Below are 22,358 nucleotides of genomic sequence, written 5' to 3' on the forward strand. Positions count from 1 at the left end.
AACTCAAGGGATAACTTCCCCATCATCTCCTTATTTCTCTCTACCCCTTCCACCAAGGACTTATGCATACATACTGTCCATCTCTTCTCTTTCAGTTTTCTACCCATCTTTTTTAAAATGTAACTACCTAGTTGTTACTAAGGTATTTAATTTTAGCTCAAGAAATTTTTCCCCCATCCATGCACATATCTTTTTGTATATCTTCTTTCTTCCTTTATCTTCTGATCCACGTGTAGCTGTCTCAGGGAAAAATTCTGTTCTTTTGTGAGAGACATAATAAGACTAATCATGGTTGATAGGCTAAAGGCTATAACCAGGAAACCACAAGCTTTGAAATTATATGAAATATAAAATAGAAGCAGAGTTCCCAACCTCTCTTTAAACAACATAGCAAAAATGTCAGGACTGAAAGGCAGTGTAGAATATCCACAGAGTGAGAAAGGATCAGTTAAACCAACCCAACCCATCGTGGATTTTTAAAATTTAAGCATTTTATTTACTTATTTTTCCAACTGTATGTAGTGATAGTTTTCAACAATTTTTGTAAGGTTTTAAGTTTGACATTTTCCTCCTTTCCTCCCCCCTCCCTCTAACAGAACACAATCTAATATAGGCTCTCCTTGTATAACCATGCTAAACATAGATCATATTAATCACGTAGTGACAGAAGATTCAAATCCAAATGGAAGAAAAGAATATTAGAGATAAATTAAAGACAATGTAAAAGACAACTTTTAAAACTTGAAAATTATAAGTTTTGGTCCACATTTAAACTCCACAGTTGCTTCTCTGGATATGAATGTTCTTCTCTATCTCTAATACCACTATAGAATTGTCTTTGGTCAAACCATACTTTTAATCTCAGCTTGCCATCTCGTCAACTTGTGTGAGGGAATGAGGACAGAGTGCAAATGCAGCATCACTTCACTGTAAACCTATCTAGGGTACAGCCTGCAATTAGATTGTGCAGACTTATTGTTCTCAGACATTTGTGTCAATGATCACATTATGTGCTCAATATAAGGGTCATTTGTAAGAGGTTCTTACTCTGCTGAAGAAGTCTGTGTACCCAACTTTACTATTACTATCTTTGGCATTTGCTAAAAGAAAATCAAAGTTTGGGAAGAGCATCAAAGACCAGTACTCTTATTAAAAATGAACTTATTTATTTATTTTTCAAACTACATGTAAAGATAGCTTTCAAAATTCATTTTCTGGTAAGATATTGAGTTCCACATTTTCCCTCTACCTCTCTTCCCTCCCCCCTCCCCTTGACAGTGTGGACACTCAGTACACTTGACAAAATAACTTGATAGGAGAAATGATGGGAATCTTGTGAGCTAGAGTTAAGGAATGGAATAGGCATTCCCAGGATCCCAGATTTAGAGCTTCAAGGAACCTTGAAAGTTATCAAATCCAACTGTATTATTTTACTTATATGAAAATTGAGTCTTGAAGAAATGAAATCACTTGCCCAAAGTCATGCAGGTTTTACATTTCTGAAGTGAAGTTCAAGTCCATGCCTTCCTAACTCCATGCCCAGTCCTCTATCCCTTACCTCACACTGCCTCTTGACATTCTCAGACATAGCCACTATGTAGATTCATTTCACTTGATCCTACTTATCTGTTCCAAGGGAGGGCTTTTATTTGGAGGAATGGGAAATGCTAGAAATATAAAACAAGAGTATTAAGAAAATTTTAAATAAAATAAAAAAGAGAAGAGCAAAGTCTAATGTTAGAAACCAAAATCTTTGAGACAACTGGTAGGCTCCTGAAGGAAAGGAAAGAAACCAGCTTTTATTAAGTATTCTGTGCCAGAAACTGTTCTCAGTACTTTACAAACATCTCATTTGATTCCCACTATAATGTTATGATGTAGGTGCTATTATGATCCTTATTTTCCAGATGAAGAAACTGAGGCCATCAGAGGGAAGTGACCTGCCCAAGGGTCACACAACTAGTTGAAGCTAAATTTGAACTCAGGTCTTTCTGACTTCAAGTCTGGCGATTGATTCACTGTACCACCAGTTGGTTCTGCCAATTCATCTTTATCTTGACTGAAGAAGCATTTTTGAAAACTCAAAACCAGACAATATATTGAATTCTTTCCAGACACTTTTATTGTCTTTCTGGCCTCAGTTGTCCTATAGTGCCTGGCAGGCAAAAGAGACTTAATAAATGCTTGCTAATCAATTGATACAAACTAGATTTCTAAACTTCACACCAATCAACTGAATCTGGAGACAAGTCAGAGACTGCTTGTTCTTAGTGAAGTTCAATAGAGACAGGAAACCCAAATATCTCATTTGGGGTTATTAATGTACTTGAACAATTACTGATGTGGGACTTGTTTAGTTTCTTATGAGGTACCTTAGAGGATAATTGATTTTCTATTTCAGTGCTGTCCTACCATCTTCCCTTTTCATCCCTCCCTCTTCCCCCAGTGACATGTCTAATTTTTTTTTTTAAATTTCTTGGAGTGATTAGCCCTGATTGCCTGTTGGGCAAAGAAAGCTATTAAATGGGAAAGGGCAGGCTTTTACTAAAGTAGTTAAAAGCTTGGGAGTAAAGTGAGTTCTCAGAAACCAGTCAAAAGGAACCTGTTTACATTCAATTAGAAAAACAACAGCAGCTTTAGAAGTAGCATATGAGGACTTGGAAGCACATGCTATTAGCTTCAAATAATGAAATCATAGATGGTTGATGTTCTTTAGAGGAGATTTAATCTAATGCATTTCTTTTACAAAAAAAAACAGAAAACATCAGGATGACACAATTTAGATGTAAAAGGGAGCATGGAGACCAATTAGTCCAAAGGACTCATTTCATTTTTATGTAGTTTTTATTTGACTTTGCCTTTTTACAATGAACAAATATTTATTTTTTTCTCCCTCTCACTTTCCCCCACCCAAGTGAAAAGAAAATGAAAAAAGAAAAGTAAAATCTTTGAAACAAATATTTAGTCAAGAAAAACATATTTCCACTTTTGTCATGTTCAAAATACATGTCACATTCTGCACCTGAGCCCACCACCTCTCTGTCACAAGATGGAAGCATGTTTCAACATCAGACCTCTGACTCAGTGACTGCTCATTGCATTGATCAGAGTGCTTATATCTTTCAAAGTCATTATTTTTCACAATTTTGTGATTTTGTAAGTTGTTCTCTTTGTGCTCAATTCATTCAATATCATTCCATACAAATTTTCCCAGGTTTCTCTGAAATCATCCCTTTTTTCATTTTTAAAATACTATTCAATCATTACTCAATTGATGGACTCCTTTGCTTTCCTTTTTGCTACTATGAAAATGGATACATGAATATTTTGTCAAATACAGATTTTTTCCCTCTTTCTCTATTCTTTTGGACTTCATGCCTAGTAGTGGTTTAGCTGAGTCAGAGGGTGTTGACAGTTTAGTGACTTTTGAGGCATTAGTTTCAAATGACTTTCCAGAATGAACTGGATCAATTAACAGCTCCATTAACAATGCATCAGTGTGCTTGTTTTCCTGCAGCCCCTCTAATATCTGTTACTTTCTGTTTTGGGGGGTCAACTTGGCCAATATTTAATGGGCCTGAGGTCGAGCCTCATCGTTATTTTAATTTTCATTTCTCTAATTATTAGTGATTTGGAGCATGTTTTCATATGGTTACATTTTGCAGAGGAAGAAAGTAAACTAGAGAAAAGAAGCAGTTTATCCCATGTCAAAATAGGTGATCAATAGCAGAGACAGTGTTCAAACCCAGGACCTTAAGCAGCAGAGTCAGTATGCTTATCACTATAGGATGACACCAAAGGCATTCTTAAATCTGGTAGTGCTGCTTGCCATTTGGAAGACTTGTTTTTATGACTTTAACTTTGTATCACACAAGCAGAGTTGAAACTGTGACGTTTTCTGAGTTAATACCACTACAAGATTTTAATTTCTTCTTTTGAAGCAATTTCAGAGTGTCATTGTGTATATTATAGCTTTTCCGCCAATGAGAATTTTTAAGTAGTAGATGAATAAAATGTCAATCATTTATCAAATTCTTATTGCACTATCTTGCACTATGACTGGCATTGGGAATACAAAAACAAAAATGAACCATCCCCTGCCTTCAAGGAGGTTACATTCTATTAAGGTGACAACAGGTCCAGATGTTTCTCCTTTGTATTTACATGTTGTTGCCCTGTCATTTTTCAGCTGTCTGACTCTCTTTAATCCAATATAAAGTTTTCTTGGCAAAGGTACCAGAGTGGTTTTCCATTTCCTTCTCCAGCTTATTTTACAGATGAGAAAACTGAGGCAAATGGAGTTAAGTGATTTGTCCAGGGTCACACAACTAGTAAGTATCTAAGGTCAGATTGGAACTCAGGAAGATGAGTTCCCGACTCCAGGACTATCCATTGCAGTGTCACCTAACTGCATTCACTTGTATCCTGGTAAATACAAGATATGTCTGAAGTTATGAGCTGGGGAAAAGCCCTAATAAAATAGGCACGAGAAAGCTTTCACATGGGATGTTGCACTTCAGCTGAGTTTTTGAAGAAGATCCTTTTTGTAAGAAGTAGAGGGGAGGAGGAAGCTTCCCAGAATGAAAGTGGTGGTGTGAATAAAGGTGTGGTGCTGAGGTCAGGAAAAGTGGGTGTTGGATCTCTCCTCAGACACTTGCTAATAATGTCACTATGAGCAAGTAATTAATCTCTCAACCTCAGTTTTTTTTTAAATCTGTAAAAGTGTTAATAATAGCATCTACCGCATAGGGAAAGATCAATATCTCTCCATATCCTAGTTTAGACCCGCTTAGCTTAATCCTAACCTACTCTAGTATATTTTATTCCGATGCTATCCCATCCCATCCCATCCCATCCTCTCCTCTCCTCTCCTCTCCTGTCCCATCCATCTCATTGTAATCTTATTCTATCTCATCTCCAAGTGCTGCGTATGGAGTCAGGAAGATCTGAGTCTTGGACATTTATTAGCAATGTGACCTTAGATATCACTTACCTATGTTTGTTTCAGTTTCCTGAATTGTAAGATGGGTATAATTACAGTTATTCCTTCCAAATCGTGACTTTTCCCATCACGGTTTTGAGATATCATGGGTTGGCATAAGAAATTATATGGGAAGTTTTGGAGAGTTTTGCAAACAATATGTGAAGACCCACAGAATATATAGAATTTATGAACAAATACTTAACCCAAATTTTACAATAAGGTATTGTAAGCATCCCATCAAAGATAAAGGAGAAATTCAAACTTCTTTGGTACATAGGGAAGGCCAAAAATTTTTTCATGGATTTTCCAGATCATGGGGGAGCTGTGCCCCTAACCCCCCATGATGTGGAAGAGATACTGTAATAGCACCTGCCTCCCAGGGTAGAAGCAAATGAAATAATATTTGTAAGGTACTTAGTACAGTGCCTACAATATCTTATTGGTCCCTTGATTCCCATATGATGGTGGTAGTGGAGAGACGAGCTGCATTCACTTAATGGAGGAACACTTAATGGAGAAACACATGGAATTGGCATGTAACTTTCTTTCTCTGGGAACTTTGTGCTATCCCTGCAGAAATGGTCATTTCTTAGGTGCTAAAACAGTAGTTGATCTAGGAGAATTTGAGAGTTTGGGAATTTGAGTCTTTTGTGGCCTCTTTTGTTTTGTTTCTTTCCCTGAGCACAAATGACTGAACCACAAGCCTGGTATGGGTATTGTTAGCCTTGGAGCCAACTTTGTGAATGTGAGAGGTTGGGAGCTCAGGAGGTGCTGGCCCTATTAGTGAAGGGCCTCCTTACAACTCCTGCTCCTTGGTGGAAAGGATGACTGCCAGCAGGAGGAGGAACACAACCCCTGGCCAGGGACCTTGAGAGAGAGACAGTTTAAAGCCAAGTCAAAACTGAAATGCCACTTTAGTATTATGACAAATGCTCTGTGTTTCAAGGACTCAAGTTAACCTTCTAGGATAACATACCACTAATTGTAAATTGGGGCTTTGCATTAAAGTCTTTGTCAATGCAAACACATGTCATTTTTAGTGTTTTTATTATTTATGTTGAATACCTTTCTACTCCCTTTTTGCAGAGTGTGTGTGTGTGTGTGTGTGTGTGTGTGTGTAATTGTGTGTAACTGTGTAGAAATGAGTGATAAGTTAGGTTTAAGTGATTCTCCTTTGAACTTCTAGATGACAAAGGTTAAGGGTCATTGAGTTTAAGAAAATAGCCTGACCTCTATCTTTAAAGGCTAGGCTAAGTTAGGCACACTTTTATAGGGAGAACACAACAATGCCCAAACATCTGGCTCCACAAAGGTTCTGTGTTGGTGATTCAAGTCAGTAACAGCTTATGGAAAGACATAGAGATGGAAGATGGATTTTCACACAGGAGGAGCTACAAAAATGCCAGCTGGATGTAACATAGAGTTCTTAATGCAAAGTAATGAACAATGAACTTTCAAAGGTAGGTTGGAATCTGACAGTTTGTAAAGGACATTAAATGCCAAACTCAAAAGAGGCTATATTTGATTGTAAGGGCAAGAAAGAGTTGCTAAGGTCTTTTGAGCAAGCAATTGAATTAGTCAGATCTCTTCTTTAAGAAAATCACTTAGGAAACAGAATGAAAGATGGATTAGAGCAGGTAGATAACTGAGACAGGGAAATCAATCGGGAGACTGGCTCAATAGTCTGGGCAATGAGAGACTTAACTAGGGTAGTGGCCATGCAAATAGAGACAAGGGAAAGGACATTTGAGAGCTATTCTAGAAGTGTATTTGAAAAGATCTGGCAACTGACTGGATAAAAGGGGGAAAGGAGAATGAAGGGTTGAGGAGAAGTTGGAGGTTTCCAACTTGGATGACTGGGAGAGGGGTAGAACCTTTGAAAAAATAAGGGACTGAGGAAGACAGGTGAGTTTAAGTGAAAATCGTAAGGAAGAGGAGGAAAATATCAATCAAGTATTCATTAAACAAACCAGGTTCTGGGTACTGTATTATGCACTGGATATATAAATACAAAAGGAAAGTAGTCATTACTCCCCAGAAGCTTATATTCTACTAGGGGAATAAAACATAGTGACAGAAAAGAAAATATAGATGTAACCCATATAATTTACCCCAAATCCCCTTTCCAATGATGAAACTTGAATACATATCAGGGGTCCTTTCAATCTTGCTGCTTCCATACTTCTGCCTGCAAGAATTTTTTTGCACAAAAAACAATTGTAGGATTTGTAGTATTGTGTAAAACCAAATATAAAACCAAATAATATGTTCTTTTTTATGTTTCCTTTTGTTTGACATTTCAACTTCAATTGGGTCTGAAAAAATAATATAAAGATAAAATAATTGCTTTAATCAATAATTTTGAAATATTTTCTTTGATAAAACTATGTAGAAATAAATTATATATATACATGTTAATTAAGTAAAATGTAAGATATTAAAGAAATTTGTATGATCAGTAAAGTAAATAAGATAGGTTTTCTCCCATGTTTAAAATTGTAGTGGTTTTTAACCCATTTTAAAACTGATATACATACTTCTGATTTCAGAACTTCAGAACCATGCCCCTTTGTTGGGTATCTTCTTTCTCTTTCTTTTTCGCTCTTCCCTTCTCCCTCTGTTTTTAACTTTTATGTGTTGTCTTTCCCCCCATTAGAATATAAGCTCCTTGAGGACAGGATTTGTCTTTTTTTGCTTATATATTGTGTGTCTAATGCCTATCAAAGGACCTAGCTCAGAGTAAGTTCTGGGGAATTACTGATTCTCCTTCAAGGATAATTTGAGGATATCAGTTTAGCAAATGTGTGGAGGATGAATCCAACAGCAGAGAAACTATATGCAGGGATACAATTGAGAAGTTACTTCAATAGATCAAGTGAAAGATGAAAAGGAACAGTCTAAACTCAGATGATTATGGTATGATTAAAGAGGATATTTGTGAGCAATGATATGAAATTTATACTACTGGACCACTTATTAAAATAGAGAGGGAGTCGAAGAAATGTGAAAAGTCCAAGATGATGCTTAACTTTCCACTCCATGTAATTGGAAGAATTCTCAGCAAAAATAGGGAAGTTTGGGGAGGTTTGGGGAGAAAGGTAATGAGATAGGTTTGGAATCTGGTTAAGTTTGTGAAATATGCAGGTGGAAGGAGACTAGAGCTAGATATACAGATTGGGGAGTCATTTGCATAAGGATGATAAGCAACACCCATGGCAATTGAAGAGCTCCCTAAGAGAGAGAATAGAGAGAAAAAAGAGAGGAAAGAGGATAGTCCTTCATGCACAGACAGTGGATATGGATGATTTGTCACCAAAGAAGACCAAGTAAGATAGATCTAAGAGTATGGAAAAGAACCACAGCTTAGTAATATTACAAAAACTCAGGAATGAGAATATTCAGAAAAAGGTGGTGATCAACAGAGAGTAAAGATACTGTATTCTATTTTGAATATATTGATTTTGAGATGTCTATAGCACTTTCATTTGCAGATAGTCAATAGACAATTAGTGATATGAAACTAGGACTCAGGTGAAAAGAACAGTATATATAGACCTGAATAGAGTTGATCAGTTGCCCTAAGACAGCTGATGAGATCACTGAATGGGAAGGGAGAGGAGAGAGAGAAAAGAGGCAAGGGCCCAGGAAGAGACTTGAATTAGTGTTGGCAAAGGCAAATAGTAATGGGGGATCACTAATCTGTACGTCCCTTTGTGTTGCATATTGACTTCATTTGAAAATGTAATGTTACCTATGTTTTATTTTATTTTAATTTATTTAATTAAATATTTTCCAGTTGCATTCTAATATGGTCCATGCCATTCTTGGCAATGTTGTGGGCTGTATGTTTGAAAACTCTTCTTTGAAGAACACTCACAGTAAGAAACCATGATCCAGTGGAAGATCCAGTAAAGGAGTCTAGAAAGGAGCAAAGAAACTGGATTGATATTTTTCCTGACTGCTTCAACTCCAAGACTCCATGATCATCCCTGTCCCAGGAGAAGGTGCCCAAGAGCAGGAGGCCCCTCCCAAAGTGAAGTTTGATGATATCTCCTGTGCTCTAAGCCACTGATAAATTGAGAGTTTTCTTCAGAGAAGCAAATTTCTTGAAATTTTACATCTTATTGATTTGCATTTAACCAATAGAGCATTCAGTTTGGGATGTGACTTCCATTTTTTGCTGTTCTAGCTCCTACCTAATCTCTAGCTTCTGGAAGGAAGAGGAGAAATGAAAGAGCTGTTGACTTTTATCTTATGCTGTGCTTGCCTCCTCACTGATCTCCAGCCTCCTCTGAAAACATAGTGGCATTTTTCACTCAATGACAAACATCCTTATATCTGATCAAATTCTACACATCCCAGTGATTCTGAACCATTGTAGGTCATCATCTAAACCCCATTCCCTATCTCTCACCATTCAATTTCTTATTATTATCCTCTTTAATTCTCCTACCCCAAAATTCCAACCAAATACCATTCATGCTTTCCACTATGCCCTCTAGTATGCTTGTTCCATAGACAACAAACTCCTTCATCTTAAATCTTCTTCCCTTCCACTCTTTACATCTTCTATTAATCACTAAAGTTTTGTTCTTCCAGGTGACACATCCTCCATGCCCATACTCATTTCCCTTGGATCACTGGATGGATTGGGGAAGGTTGGAATACTCTTCACTCCCAATTTCTAAAGTTCTCCCCCTACCACTGTCACTCAGTAAACTCTCCTCCTTTGAGGTTCATGCTATTCATCTCCACTAAAGTACTGGTTGTTGCCCAATGGATAGAGCACCAACCCTGTAGTACCTGAGTTCAAATCCAGCCTCAGATGCTTAAAAATTACCTAACTGTGTGGCCTTGGGCAAGCCACTTAACCCCATTGCCTTGCAAAAACCTAAAATCAAATAAAATCAAATACTGGTTGTTGTTATCTGCAGATCTCCCCTCCTTCTTTTTATAATGATTTCACAATTTTCCTCTCTTTCCCAGCTCCTGCCCTCATACTAGGGGATTTCAACAATACATGTTGACTTTGCTTCCAACAACCAAATCACTCAATTTCTCAAACTATTCATGCCCAATGAATTAATATTCAACCTCAGCTCATATCTTTGATTTTTTTAATTAATCACAAATGTACCACCTCTATGTGCAAGAGTTGGAAATTTTATCTTACCATAGTCTATTGGTTTTCCACCTCTTCCTCTGCTTCTCCTTATAAAATCTTATTGTTTGCCCACACTAACCTTCAATCCTTTGATCCCTCAATTCTCTCCTACGTTATCTCCTCTATAATAGCCATTCTCTCCTCTTTTTGCCATCTTGACCCCTTGATCAACAAATTAAATTCTACATTGTTTTCTCTTAAATCCTTAGTCCCTTATCATATTTCTGATTATGTCTTGCCAATCTTCAGTCTTGGATCACTATCATCTGATGCCTTTACTCCTACACACAGACTGCTTAATGAAGATGATGAAAATCACATAACTCTTCTGACTGAGTCCAACTCAAATTTATGTTATACAACCTCGTCTGGGCCCTCACTGCTACTAGCCAATCCTCCACCTCCCTTATCATTTCACTAAGTGACTCCCTATAGTAGCTCTCCTAAACCTTCTCATTCTTCCTTAAACCTTTCAAGTCTCACCTTCCCCTATGTTCTAATCTAACAACCTTGCCTTGGATTTTATCGGAAAAATATTGAGACCATTTGCCACGAACTGCCTCTTCTCTTCTTATTTCATATCACTCAAAATATCTTCTGACACTCCTCCTTCACCCCTGTCTCACATGAAGAGGAATGGCCTTACTCCTTACCAAGGGTAACATCAATACTTGTTCAAGTGATCCAATCCCATCCTGTCTTCTCCAATAGATTGTTCCCTTTAGCATCTCTATCACTTATTTTCAATTCTTCCCTCTTCATTGACTCCTTCCTTATTACCTACAAACATGGCCATGTCTCCTCCATCCTAAAAAACTCACTTGATCCTTCCATCTCTGGTAAATACTTTCCTATATTGTTTCTTCCCTTTGTAGCTAAACTCAAAAAAGTGGTTTATATGAGTCTCCACCTTCTGTACTCTCATTCTCTTCTTAACCCTTTACAATCTGACTCCAATCTCATTCCACCAAAATTTATCTCCCCAGAATTACTCTTAGTTGCCAAATGTAACGATCTTCTTAATCCTTATTCTCTTTGACCTCTCTGCAGCCTTTGACACTGTTGATCATTCTCTCCTCCTGTCTCCTTTTCCGTAGGTTTTTAGAATGCCAAACTTTCCCCTGGTTCTACTTGCTATCAGATTGTGGCTTCTTAGTCTCCTTTGCTGGATCCTTATCCAGGTCACACCATCTAACTGCAGGCATCCCATAGGGTTCAATCTCTGACCCTCTCATCTTCGTCCTCTACTTCTTTAGTTCTCATGATGACCTCATTAGCTCACATAGATCTAACTACCATCTCTAGGCTGATGATTGTTCAATCCACTTATCTAGTCCCAATCTCTTTGCTGACTTTCAATCTCAAATCTCCAATTGTCTTTTAGATATCTTGAAGTAAACATTGCAAACTCATGTCCAAAATCGAACTCATATTTCCCTGTAAACTGTCTCTCCCTTCTCCTTAATATTGAAGACAACACATCCACCCAATACAACCTAGGAATCATATGGGACTCCTCACAATCTCTCACTCCCTACATCTAAGCCATCATCAAGGCCTGACAACATCTGATCTTTGTGACATCTCTCATGTATACCTCTTTCTCTCTTCTCATACTGTTACCACCCTGGTACAGGCACTCATCACTTCATGTTTAGACTATCACAATACCCTGCAGAGGTATTGTGATAGTCCCTCATCCTTCCCCATTCTAATTCATCCTCTATTTAGCTTCCAGAGTGATTTTCCTAAAGAACAGGTCCAACTATATATCCCCCTACTCAAAAAAACTCCAGTGGTTATTACTTTCAGTATCAAATTTTCAAAAAACAGCTAAGTGGTGCTGCAAGGGATAGAGCACTGGGCCTAGAATCAGGTCAATTTGAGTTCAAATCTGGCTTCAGACACTATCTGTGTTACACTGAGCAAACATTATTTGCCTCAGTTTCCTCATCTGTAAAATAAACTGGAGCAGGAAATGGTAAATCACTCTAGTATCTCTGCTAAGAAAATCCTAAATGGGGTCAAAAAGTGTCAGACACAACTGAAATGCCTGAACAACAAAACAAATACAAAATTAACTATTTAGCATTCAAAGACCTTTATAACTTATCCTCCCTCTCCATCACTATCTTTACAGTCTTCTTATACTTTACTCCCTGTTCCATACTCTGACCTTGCTCTTCCAGGAACAAAACATTCTATCATTTGCTACTCTTAATTTATAACATTCCAAGGCTTTTTCTTTTTGTGAGTAAATTCACTTGTCTCAAGTTAATTTCTAATCTAAATGATCCATAGAATCATAAGGCAGAACAAAAGGATTATATTTTGAAGTTCATTTTTCCACAAAAGGATTAAACCCTTTCAAGAAACTATATTTGATTTCTGATAAACAGCACAATTCAAACTATTTTCCCCAGTTGGTTGTTTGGACATTGTTTCTCTCTTTGCTAATTTGCAAATTTGATTTTTAAAGTAGACTCATTTTGTTGTAGCAATTTGTATGCCAGTTTTCTCTATCATCTGCTGAAATTAATTGGCATTCCTTTTGAAAAAAGGGAAGAAATTTACTAAAGCAATCAAGGACAATTAAACTGTGAATGATATGGTACGGTAACACTGTAATGACTTTAAACAGCCCAGTTTGGTACCCCATGATATTTTTTTTATATTAACAGACTTGAAACCTAGAGACACTGTACCAGCTAGATATCTGTTCAAGTTTTTTCAAGGGAGCTCTGCTTTCCAGTATTCAAGCAATGAACATCCTTTGTACTACCATTCCTATAAGACCCATGTAGTATAGAATGTTTAATATTTGTTTCCATGGGGTTCCGAAATCTTTTGATAATCCATTAGTCATTATAAGCGTGGTTTTCATTTCTTATATAAGATTGATAAGTATACTAGATAATGATAGACACTGCTATTCAAAGCTCGAAAAGAGAATTCTTGGGTTTTTGACATTTCTATCTAAAAGTAGTCACATTAATTTTCCTCATACTTCCATGGCAGGAGAATTGCTTCTAACCCACTCTCTAATCTTCAGTGAAATTATTTGAAATGGACCTGATGGATTTAGTATACTAGGAAATTGCAACTTATCACTCCAAAATTGTCTTCATTATCTTCCCCTTTCTGGTATCCTAACAGAATCTCCTTCTGCCTTCTCTCCTGATTACTTCCTTTTGGAGTTCTTTTCCTGTATGTAAAATGTCATAGCTAATAGAATCAGTCCCTCAGGGAACAGCTACTGCAGGTTAAAGGTACTCATGACTCAGTATTCCTAAAACTTTAGTTCATGAAGAAATGATTTCACTCCTTTACTAACAAGTTTACCTATAAGAGTCAGCCTTTAGGACACAATTAGTTCAGAATCAAGGCATTTGATAAAAGGGCATAGCAAGAAAGGAGCAACAAACATTTACCCTATAAGCCTGAACTGTGCTCATCAACAATGGTATCAGTGAGGAGATCTGGTGTATATCAGTGAACCTATGTAGTTAAGACACACTTATGGAAAGTCTTTAACGAGCTTACAATCTAATGCGATAGTCAGGATTCAAATGTATATATTTCATACTAGATACAGGATAAATAGGAAATCCTTAATACAGGGAAGGCACAAGATTTAAGAGAGTTTAGGGAAGGTTTCCTGTAGAGGATGGAATCTTAATTTAAACTTTAAAAAACAGGGAGATCAGTAGTCAGAGAGAGGAGGGAGGGCATACCAGACATGGGAGATGGCCAGAGAGAATTCTTGGAGTCTAGAGATGAAGTGTCTTGTTCATAGAACAGCCAGGGAGGCTTGTGTCTCTGGATCAAGTAGAACATGGTGGAAAGTAAGGTGTAACAAGGCTGGAAATGTTGGAATGTGCAAATTTTAAAGGGCTTTGCATGCCTATCAGAGCATTTTGTTTTTATTGTTAGAGGTAGTAGGGAGCCACTGGAGTTTACTGGATAGAGAAGTGTCATGGCTGGACTGAATGGAGGATGGATTAGAATAGGGAGAGACTTGAAGCAGCATGAATACATGGTTGCAGACATGGATGGGCAATTCTTTCCACTGATGTAGTTTTTTTCTAAATTTCAGGGAAAAAATTTAACATTTGTTTCTTTCCTTTTTTTTTCATTTTATTTTATTTTCCCACAGTTTCACGTAAAAACAAATTTTAACATTCCTTTTTAAAAGTTAAAGTTCCAAATTCTTTTCTCTCTTCCAACTCCACCCTCCACATTGAGAAAGTAAGTAATTTGATATAGGTTAAAAATCTATAGTCATGCAAAAATTTCCATACTAGACATAACATTTGTTTTTTTAAAAAATTTAAGTTTCAGATTTTCTCTCTTCCTTTCTCCCTGCCCCTTCTTTGAGAAGGAAAGCAATTTGATATGGATTCTAATGTGCAATCATGCAAAACATAATTCCATATTAGCCACAATGCAAAAGAAAATGCTGACCAATAAAACAACCAACCCCCAAGAAAAATAAAGGAAGTAAACAAGTGTGTTGTGATCTGCATTCCGACTCCATCAGTTCTCTCTCTGGAGATGGATAGCGTTTTTCATCACAAATCCTTTGGAATTATCTTGGATCACTATATCACACAGCTAGTTCATTGACTGTTGACTATCATATGGTTCTGCTTGTTATTATGTACAATGTTCACCTGGTTCTACACACTTCACTTTGCATTAGTTCATATAAGTCTCCCTAGGGTTTTCTGAAAGCATCAATTCTGACGACAGAATAGTATCCCATCACAACCATATACTACAACTTGATTCAGTCATTCTCCAATGATAGACATCCCTTCTATTTCTAAGTTTTTGTTATCACAAGTAGAGCTGCTATAAATATTTTTGTATAGTACTTTTTTCTTTTACCTCTTTGGGATGCAGACCTATCAGTGGTATTGCTGGATCAAAGGGTATACACAGTTTTATAGCCCTTTTGGTTAAGTTCCAAATTGCTCTCCAGAATGGCTCAATCAACATTCACCAAAAGTTCATTAGTGTCTCAATATTCTTCCATTCCCTGCAACATTTGTCATTTTTCTTTTTCTGTCATATTAGCCAATCAAAAAGGTGTGATATGGTACCTCAGCATTATTTTAATTATACTTCTCTAATCAATAGTGATTTGAACCATTTTTATATGACTATAGATAGTTTTGATTGCTTCATATGAAAACTGTTCATATCCTTTAACCAATTATTAACTGAAGAATGACTCATATTCTTATAAATTTGACTTATATATTTGAGAAATATGTCTTTATTAGAGAAACCTGGTCTAAAATTTCTTCTCAATTTCTTGTTTTCCTTGTAATCTTGGCTGAATTTTGGTTTCATTTGTGCAAAATTGTTTAAAAATTAATATAGTCAAAATATCAATTTTATAATAAATAATATTCTCTCTTATATGATCATAAATTCTTCCCTTATTCATGGATCTATTAGGCAAAATTTTCCATGTTCCTCTAATTTGTTTATACTACCCTTCATGTCTAAATCATGAACGCATTTTGACCTTATCTTTGCCAAACTGCTATTTAGTTTTCCTAGCAATTTTTGTCAAATAATGAGTTCTTGTCCCAAAAGCTTGGCTCTTTGCACTTGTCAAGCTTTGCATTTGTCAAGATTATGGTCATTTACTACCGAGTACTATGTACCTAATATATTCCACAGATCCACCATTCTGTTTCTTATCAAGAAACAGATTGTGCTGATGATTTGCCACTTTGTAATATTGTTTGAAATCTGGAACTGCTAGACCACTTTCTTTCATATTTTTCTCACTGATTTCTTTGATATTTTTAACCTTTTATTCTTCCAGATGAATTTTGTTATTATTTTTTTCTAGCTTTCTAAAATAATTTTTTGGTGATTTGGTTGGTATGGCACTGAATAGGTAAATCAGTTTAGGCAGAATTGTCATTTTTATTATATTAACTCATCCTACTCATGAGCAATTAATATTTTCCTAAACTGTTTAGATCTGACTTTATTTATGGGGAGAGTATTTTGTAATTGTATTCATATAGTTCCTAGGTTTGGCTTGACAGGTAAACTACCAAGTACTATATAGTGTTTGCATTTATTTTAAATGGAATTTATCTTTCTATCTCCTGCTACTGGACTTTGTTGGTAATATAGAGAATTGTTAATAATGTATCTAGGCTTATTTTATATCCTGCAAATTTGCTGAAGTTTTAATTATTTCAAATAGTTTTTAGTTGATTCTCTAGAATTCTCCAAGTATACCATCATATTGTCTGCAGAGATAATTGTTTTGCTTCTTCATTGCCTATTCTAATTCCTTCAATTTATTTTTCTTTTCTTATTGTTATAGCTTATACTTCTAGTAAAAAATTGATAGTGGTGATAATGGTACAACCTTGATCTTATTGAGAAGGTGTCTAAATTATCCCCATTACAGATAATGTTCACTGATGGTGTAATAGAGATATGTCTCATTTTAGAAAAAAATTTCACTTTTCCCTTTGTTTTCCAATGTATTTAATAGTGTTGCATTTTGTCATGAAGTTTTTCTGCATCTATTGAGATAATCATATGATTTTTGGTTTTATTATTATTGTGATCAATTATGTTGATAGTTTTTCTAAAATTGAACCAGCCCTACATTCTTGATATAAATCCTACTTCACTTAGTCATAGTGTGTGAGATTTGTGATATTATTACTGTATTCTCCTTTCTAGCATTTAATTAAATTTTTTGCATTAATATTCACTAGGGAAATTGGCCTATAGTTTTTTTTTCTCCAGTTTCTCTAATGGATTTCCTCTTCCTGGTTTAGGTATCCGCATGATATTTGTGTCATAAAAGGATTTTGGTAAGAATCCTTCTTTATCTATTTTTCCCAAATAGTTTATAGAATATCTCTAAATGTTTGATAGAATTTACATATGAATTCATCTGGCAGTGGCAATTTTTTCTTAGGAAGCTCATTTAAGACTTTTTCAAGTTCTTCTCCTAAGATAGATCCACTGTGCCACCTAGCTGCTCCTCCTCTTCTGTTAATCAGGGAATTTTATATTTTTGCAAATATTCATCCACTTTACTTAAATTAATAGATTTATTGATATATTGGGTAAAATAGCTCCTAGTAATTTAATTTCATCTTCATGAGTATGAATTCATCATTTGCATTTTTTGATATTGGTATTTTGGTTTTTCACTTTCTTTTTATAAATCAAATTATCAATGGTTTCTCTATTTTATTGTTTTTCCCCATAAAACCAGCCCCTGATTTTATTTATTAATTAAATTATTTTCTTGCTTTTAATTTTATTAATTTTTCTTTTGATCTTCAGGATTTTTAATTTTTTTGTTTAATTAAGGATTTTTAATTTGTTCTTTTTCTAGAGTTTTTTTTAATTGCATGTCTGATTCATTGATCTGCTCTCTCTATTTTATTCTGGAAGCATTTAGAGATATGAAGTTTCTCCTAAAGTATTGACTTGGCTATGTCCAATAACTTTTGGTTTGTTGTCTCACTGTTGTCTTTCTCTTTGATGAAATTATTGGTTGTTTCTAGGATTTGTTCTTTAACCTATTCATTTTTTAGCTTCCAGTTTGTTTTAATCTGTCTTTCCATAGCCCTTTATTGAATGCAATTTTTATTGAATTATGATCTGAAAAAGATACATTTAATATTATTTTTGTTTTTCTACACTTGATTTTGATATTTTATACTATAATACATGATTAGTTTTTGTGAAGGTGCCATGTACAGCTGAAAAAAAGGTATGCTCATTTCTATTCCCATTCAATTTCCTCCAGAGGTCAATCATATCTAACTTTTCTAAAATTCTATTCATCCTCTTTAACTACTTTCTTGTTTATTTTTTGGTTAAATTTATCTTGTTCTGAAAGGGAAAAGTTGAAGTATGCCCTCCAGTATAGTTTGATTGTCTAATTCCTTCTCTAATTCATTTAACTTTTCCTTTAAGAGTTTGGATGTCATACTATTGTGTATATGTTTAGTATTGATCTTCATTATCTATGGTCCCTTCAGCCTAAATGTAATTTCCCTGCTTATCTCTTTTAATTGGGTCCATTTTTGTTTTGTCTGAAATCATTATTGTTACCCCTATTTTTTTAACTTCAGTTAAAGCATATTAGATTCTGCTCCAGTCCCTTATTTTTACTCTGTCTGTATCTCGAAGTGTGTTTCTTGTAAACAACACATTGTTGGATTCTGGTTTATGTGTGAGTTCTTCCCATTCACATTCACAGTTATGATTACTAATGTGGTATTTCTCTCCATCCTATTTTTCCTTTGTTTAGTTCTTTCTCTTTTTTAACCTTGTCCCTCCTCAAAAGTCGGGGGCGGCTAGGTGGTGTAGTGGATAAAGCACTGGCCTTGGAGTCAGGAGTACCTGGGTTCAGATCCAGTCTCAGACACTTAATAATCACCTAGCTGTGTGGCCTTGGGCAAGCCACTTAACCCCATTTGCCTTGCAAAAAAAAAAAAACAACTAAAAAAAAGTCTGTTTTGCTTCTGACACAGTCCTCCTTCTACATTCCCTTCTATCAGCACCCCTCCCCCTTGTTTTGTTGTCCCCTTCCTAACTGCTTCTTTGTAGGGTAAGATAAATTGTTATACCTATTTTAGTGCTTTCAAGAAGGAATAAAATACACATTCCTTGATTTTATTGTTTTGAAATCATACCATCATGGTCAACTCACATCCATGTTCTCAGTCTATGTATACTCCTAACTGGCTTAATAATGATAAAGGCTTTAGGTGTTACCAGTATCATCTTCTTTTGTAGGAATGTAAATGGTTTAATCTTATTTAATCCCTTATGATTTCTCTTTTGTGATTTTCTTTTCATGTTTCTCTTGAGTCTTGCATTTGAAAATCAAATTTTCTATTTTGCTCTAGTCTTTTTAACAAGGATATTTGAAAGTCCTCTATTTCATTAAATATCCATTTTTCTCCCATATTATACTCAGTTTTGCTGGACTTATCCAGCTTATTATTCTTGGTTGTAATTCTAACTTTTTTGTCTTCTAGAATTTCAAGTCCTATGATCCGTTAATGTAGCAACTGCTAAATTTTGTATTTTCTTCACTGTGGTTCCACAATTTTTGAATTGTTTCTTTCTGGCTGCTTACAATAGTTTCTCCTTGACCTGGGGGCTCTGGAATTTGACTATTTTATTTCTGGGAGTTTTCATTTTTGGAATCCCTTTCAGGAGGTAATCAGTGAATTCTTTCAATTTCTATCTAACCCTCTTGTTCTAGGATATCAAGGCAGTTTTCCATGATAATTTGTTGAAAAAATTATATCCAGGGGCTTCTAGGTGATGCAGTGCATACAGCACTGGCACTGGAGTCAGGAGGATCTGAGTTCAAATCCGGCCTCAGACGCTTAATAATTAAATAATTACCTAGTTGTATGACCTCGGGCAGGTCACTTGATCCCATTGCCTTGCCCCCCCCCCCAATGATATACAGTCTCTATTTTGATTATGACTTGAGAAAACCCAATGATTCTTTTTGTTTTTAGGTTTTTGCAAGGCAAATGAGGTTAAGTAGCTTGCCTAAGGCCACACAGCTAGGTAATTATTAAGTGTCCGAGACCGAATTTGAACTCAGGTACTCCTGACTCCAGGTCTGGTGCTCTATCCACTGCTCCATCTAGCTGCTCCATGATTCTTAAATTATCTTTCTTTGATCTATTTTCCAGGTCAGTTGTTTTTCTAATGAGATAGTTCACATTTTCTTCTAGTTTTTTTTCATTCTTTTGATTTTAATTGTTTCTTGATGTCTCATGAAATCCTGAGTTTCCACTTGCTCAATTCTAATTTTTAAGGAATGATTTTCTTCAGTTAACTTCTATATCTTTTTTTTCCATTTGGCACTTTTTTAAAAGGTGTTATTTTCTTCAATTTTTTTGCCTCTTTTACCAAGCTGTTGGCTCTCTTTTCATAATTTTCTTACATCACTTTCATTTCTTTACTCAATTTTCCCTCTACCTGTCTGATTGGATTTTTAAAATCCTTTTTCAAGCTCTTCTAGGAATTCTTATTGAACTAGTATTCAATTCAAAACTTTTTTCTTTAAGGCTTTAGATGTAACAGTTTGACTGCTGTCTTCTGAGTTTGTGTCTTTTTCTTCTCTGTCTCCATAGTAACTATGGTCAGGTTCTTTTATTAATATTTGTTCATTTTTTTCAACTTATTTCTAACTTTGAAATTTATATTAAAATTGAACTATGCTTCCCAGATGGAAAGGGAAGTTTTCTGAAGTTTCAGGTTTTTGAATTTTTTTTTCAGAGCTGTTTCTGGGGGGTCTGTAGGTTTCTAGTGCTTCCAAGGTGGTATTAAGGAAAGATATGGTTACTGCTCTCCGGGCTTGTACTTCTGGTTTTCACCCAGAAAGTAATCTTGTTCCCTCATAGTCACAATTACTAGTGCTCTTTTTTTACCTTGTGGGTCTGCAATCACTAATGTTCCCTTTTGCCTTGAGAGTGAGATCTAGAACTTTGTATGGTCAATGTGACAGCATCTTGAACCTAGTGCCAGCAAAGTGTCCCTTGTAATGTTCTGACTAGTTGTCCAACCCTTTTAATATCTGTGGACTGAAAGCTCCCCCAGCTGCTGCTCCTGCTTCTGCTGCAGTCACCTCCAAGTCCTGCTATTTGTGGCCAGGCACAGCCTTTGCTACACTTTACTTCAGACCAACCATTATAGTGGGTGAGGCAGATTTTGCCTGCTGACTTAAATTGTCTTGGACTGACTCTGCTGTTCTAGAATATGATTTACAGCATTATTTTAAAGTTGTTTCAAGAAGAATATTGGGAGAGTTCAGATGAGTTCCTTCTCCTACTCTGCCATCTTGGCTCTGCTCCTGCTCCACTGATTTCTTGGAGTGTGATCACTGGAGTATTCTCTGATGGTCTTGTGAACCCCGCTGGCCTGTTCTCAACTGTTCCTTAGTTGGATGTATAGTTTCTGCTCAATACTGTGCTTCTTTGATGTCTAGGGATCTTTCGTGTCTACCTACTCTACTTTAGCTTTTGATTCAATTGAAATCCCTGGATATCTTCTGAAGGGATGAATGGGTGTTGCTGAGCACTTGGAACACACAGGATCTGCCCTCAAGTCTTTTAGAAAAAGTAGAAACTCTTCCCTGAGAACCAAGCAAAAGTCCCCTCTCAGGTTTCCTGGTCTTGTTTATTCAGAGTTTTGACTCCAAAGTTCCTGATTCCCCTGGCAGGAGAGTTTTCAGCCTCAGGTGTAAAACCCTTGAATATTTCTTGTTGTCTAATGGAGCCATTAACATTTTTTGGTCTGTTTGATTTTCAAGGAGACTGATACTTAGAAAACAGTTTGGCTATTTTTGTGCTAAGCTGTTCATTCTACTGAGTTTTCTCCTCTAAAGCTCTCATTCAATTTCTATTTTGTTCATCTTCTTTTTAAAATTTCCAGTTCTTTATTCTAGCACTTTCGTGTCATTCATATAATTTTAAATAATAAAAAAACCTACTGCCTAATTTTTCATTTAAGATAACTAGATACTGCATTAAATAGAATTCTGGACCTGGAATCAGAAAGACAGGTTCAAATTCATCTGCTAATGTTTGTTAGCTGTATCGTCCCAGGGAATAAATAGCTTCACCTTTGTCTGTTTCAATTTTGTCTTCTGTAAAATGGAGATAGGACCTATGTTCCAGGATTGTTTTAAGGATAAAATGAGTTAGTATTTTTATAGTGCTTTGCAAACCTTAAAGTGCAATGATAAATACTAGTTATTATTACTGAAAAAATTATTAATACTTTATAATTGATAATAATAATTTCTTCTAGGAAGTCTCATTGACTTTGGGACTAAGCTGTGTTTTTCTTTGAGATTTTGCTTCTAAATGCTTTAGAGTTTGGTCTAAACTCTCATCTGAGTTTGGTCCTTGGGTTTTCCTAGCACCCAAAGGAACACAATAATTCCTTTTTTTCTTTATTCATTCTGCTAACCTTACTTGCTGAATTGGGATTTGGTATTAGGGTCAGTCTATAAACTTTTGGAGGGAATATCATGGCCTCGTATACCAGGTATGTGGGGTCTTGCCACTGTGCCCTCCAAATAATGAGTCCTGTATTTTTTCAGGGTTCATGAGAGCAATTCAAGTTCAGAGAGCTGCAAAATTTTAATGAGTCCTAATCTAAGACCTGATC

This window comes from Macrotis lagotis, chromosome X (assembly GCF_037893015.1).
Source record: "Macrotis lagotis isolate mMagLag1 chromosome X, bilby.v1.9.chrom.fasta, whole genome shotgun sequence".
Taxonomy (NCBI): Eukaryota; Metazoa; Chordata; class Mammalia; order Peramelemorphia; family Peramelidae; genus Macrotis; species Macrotis lagotis.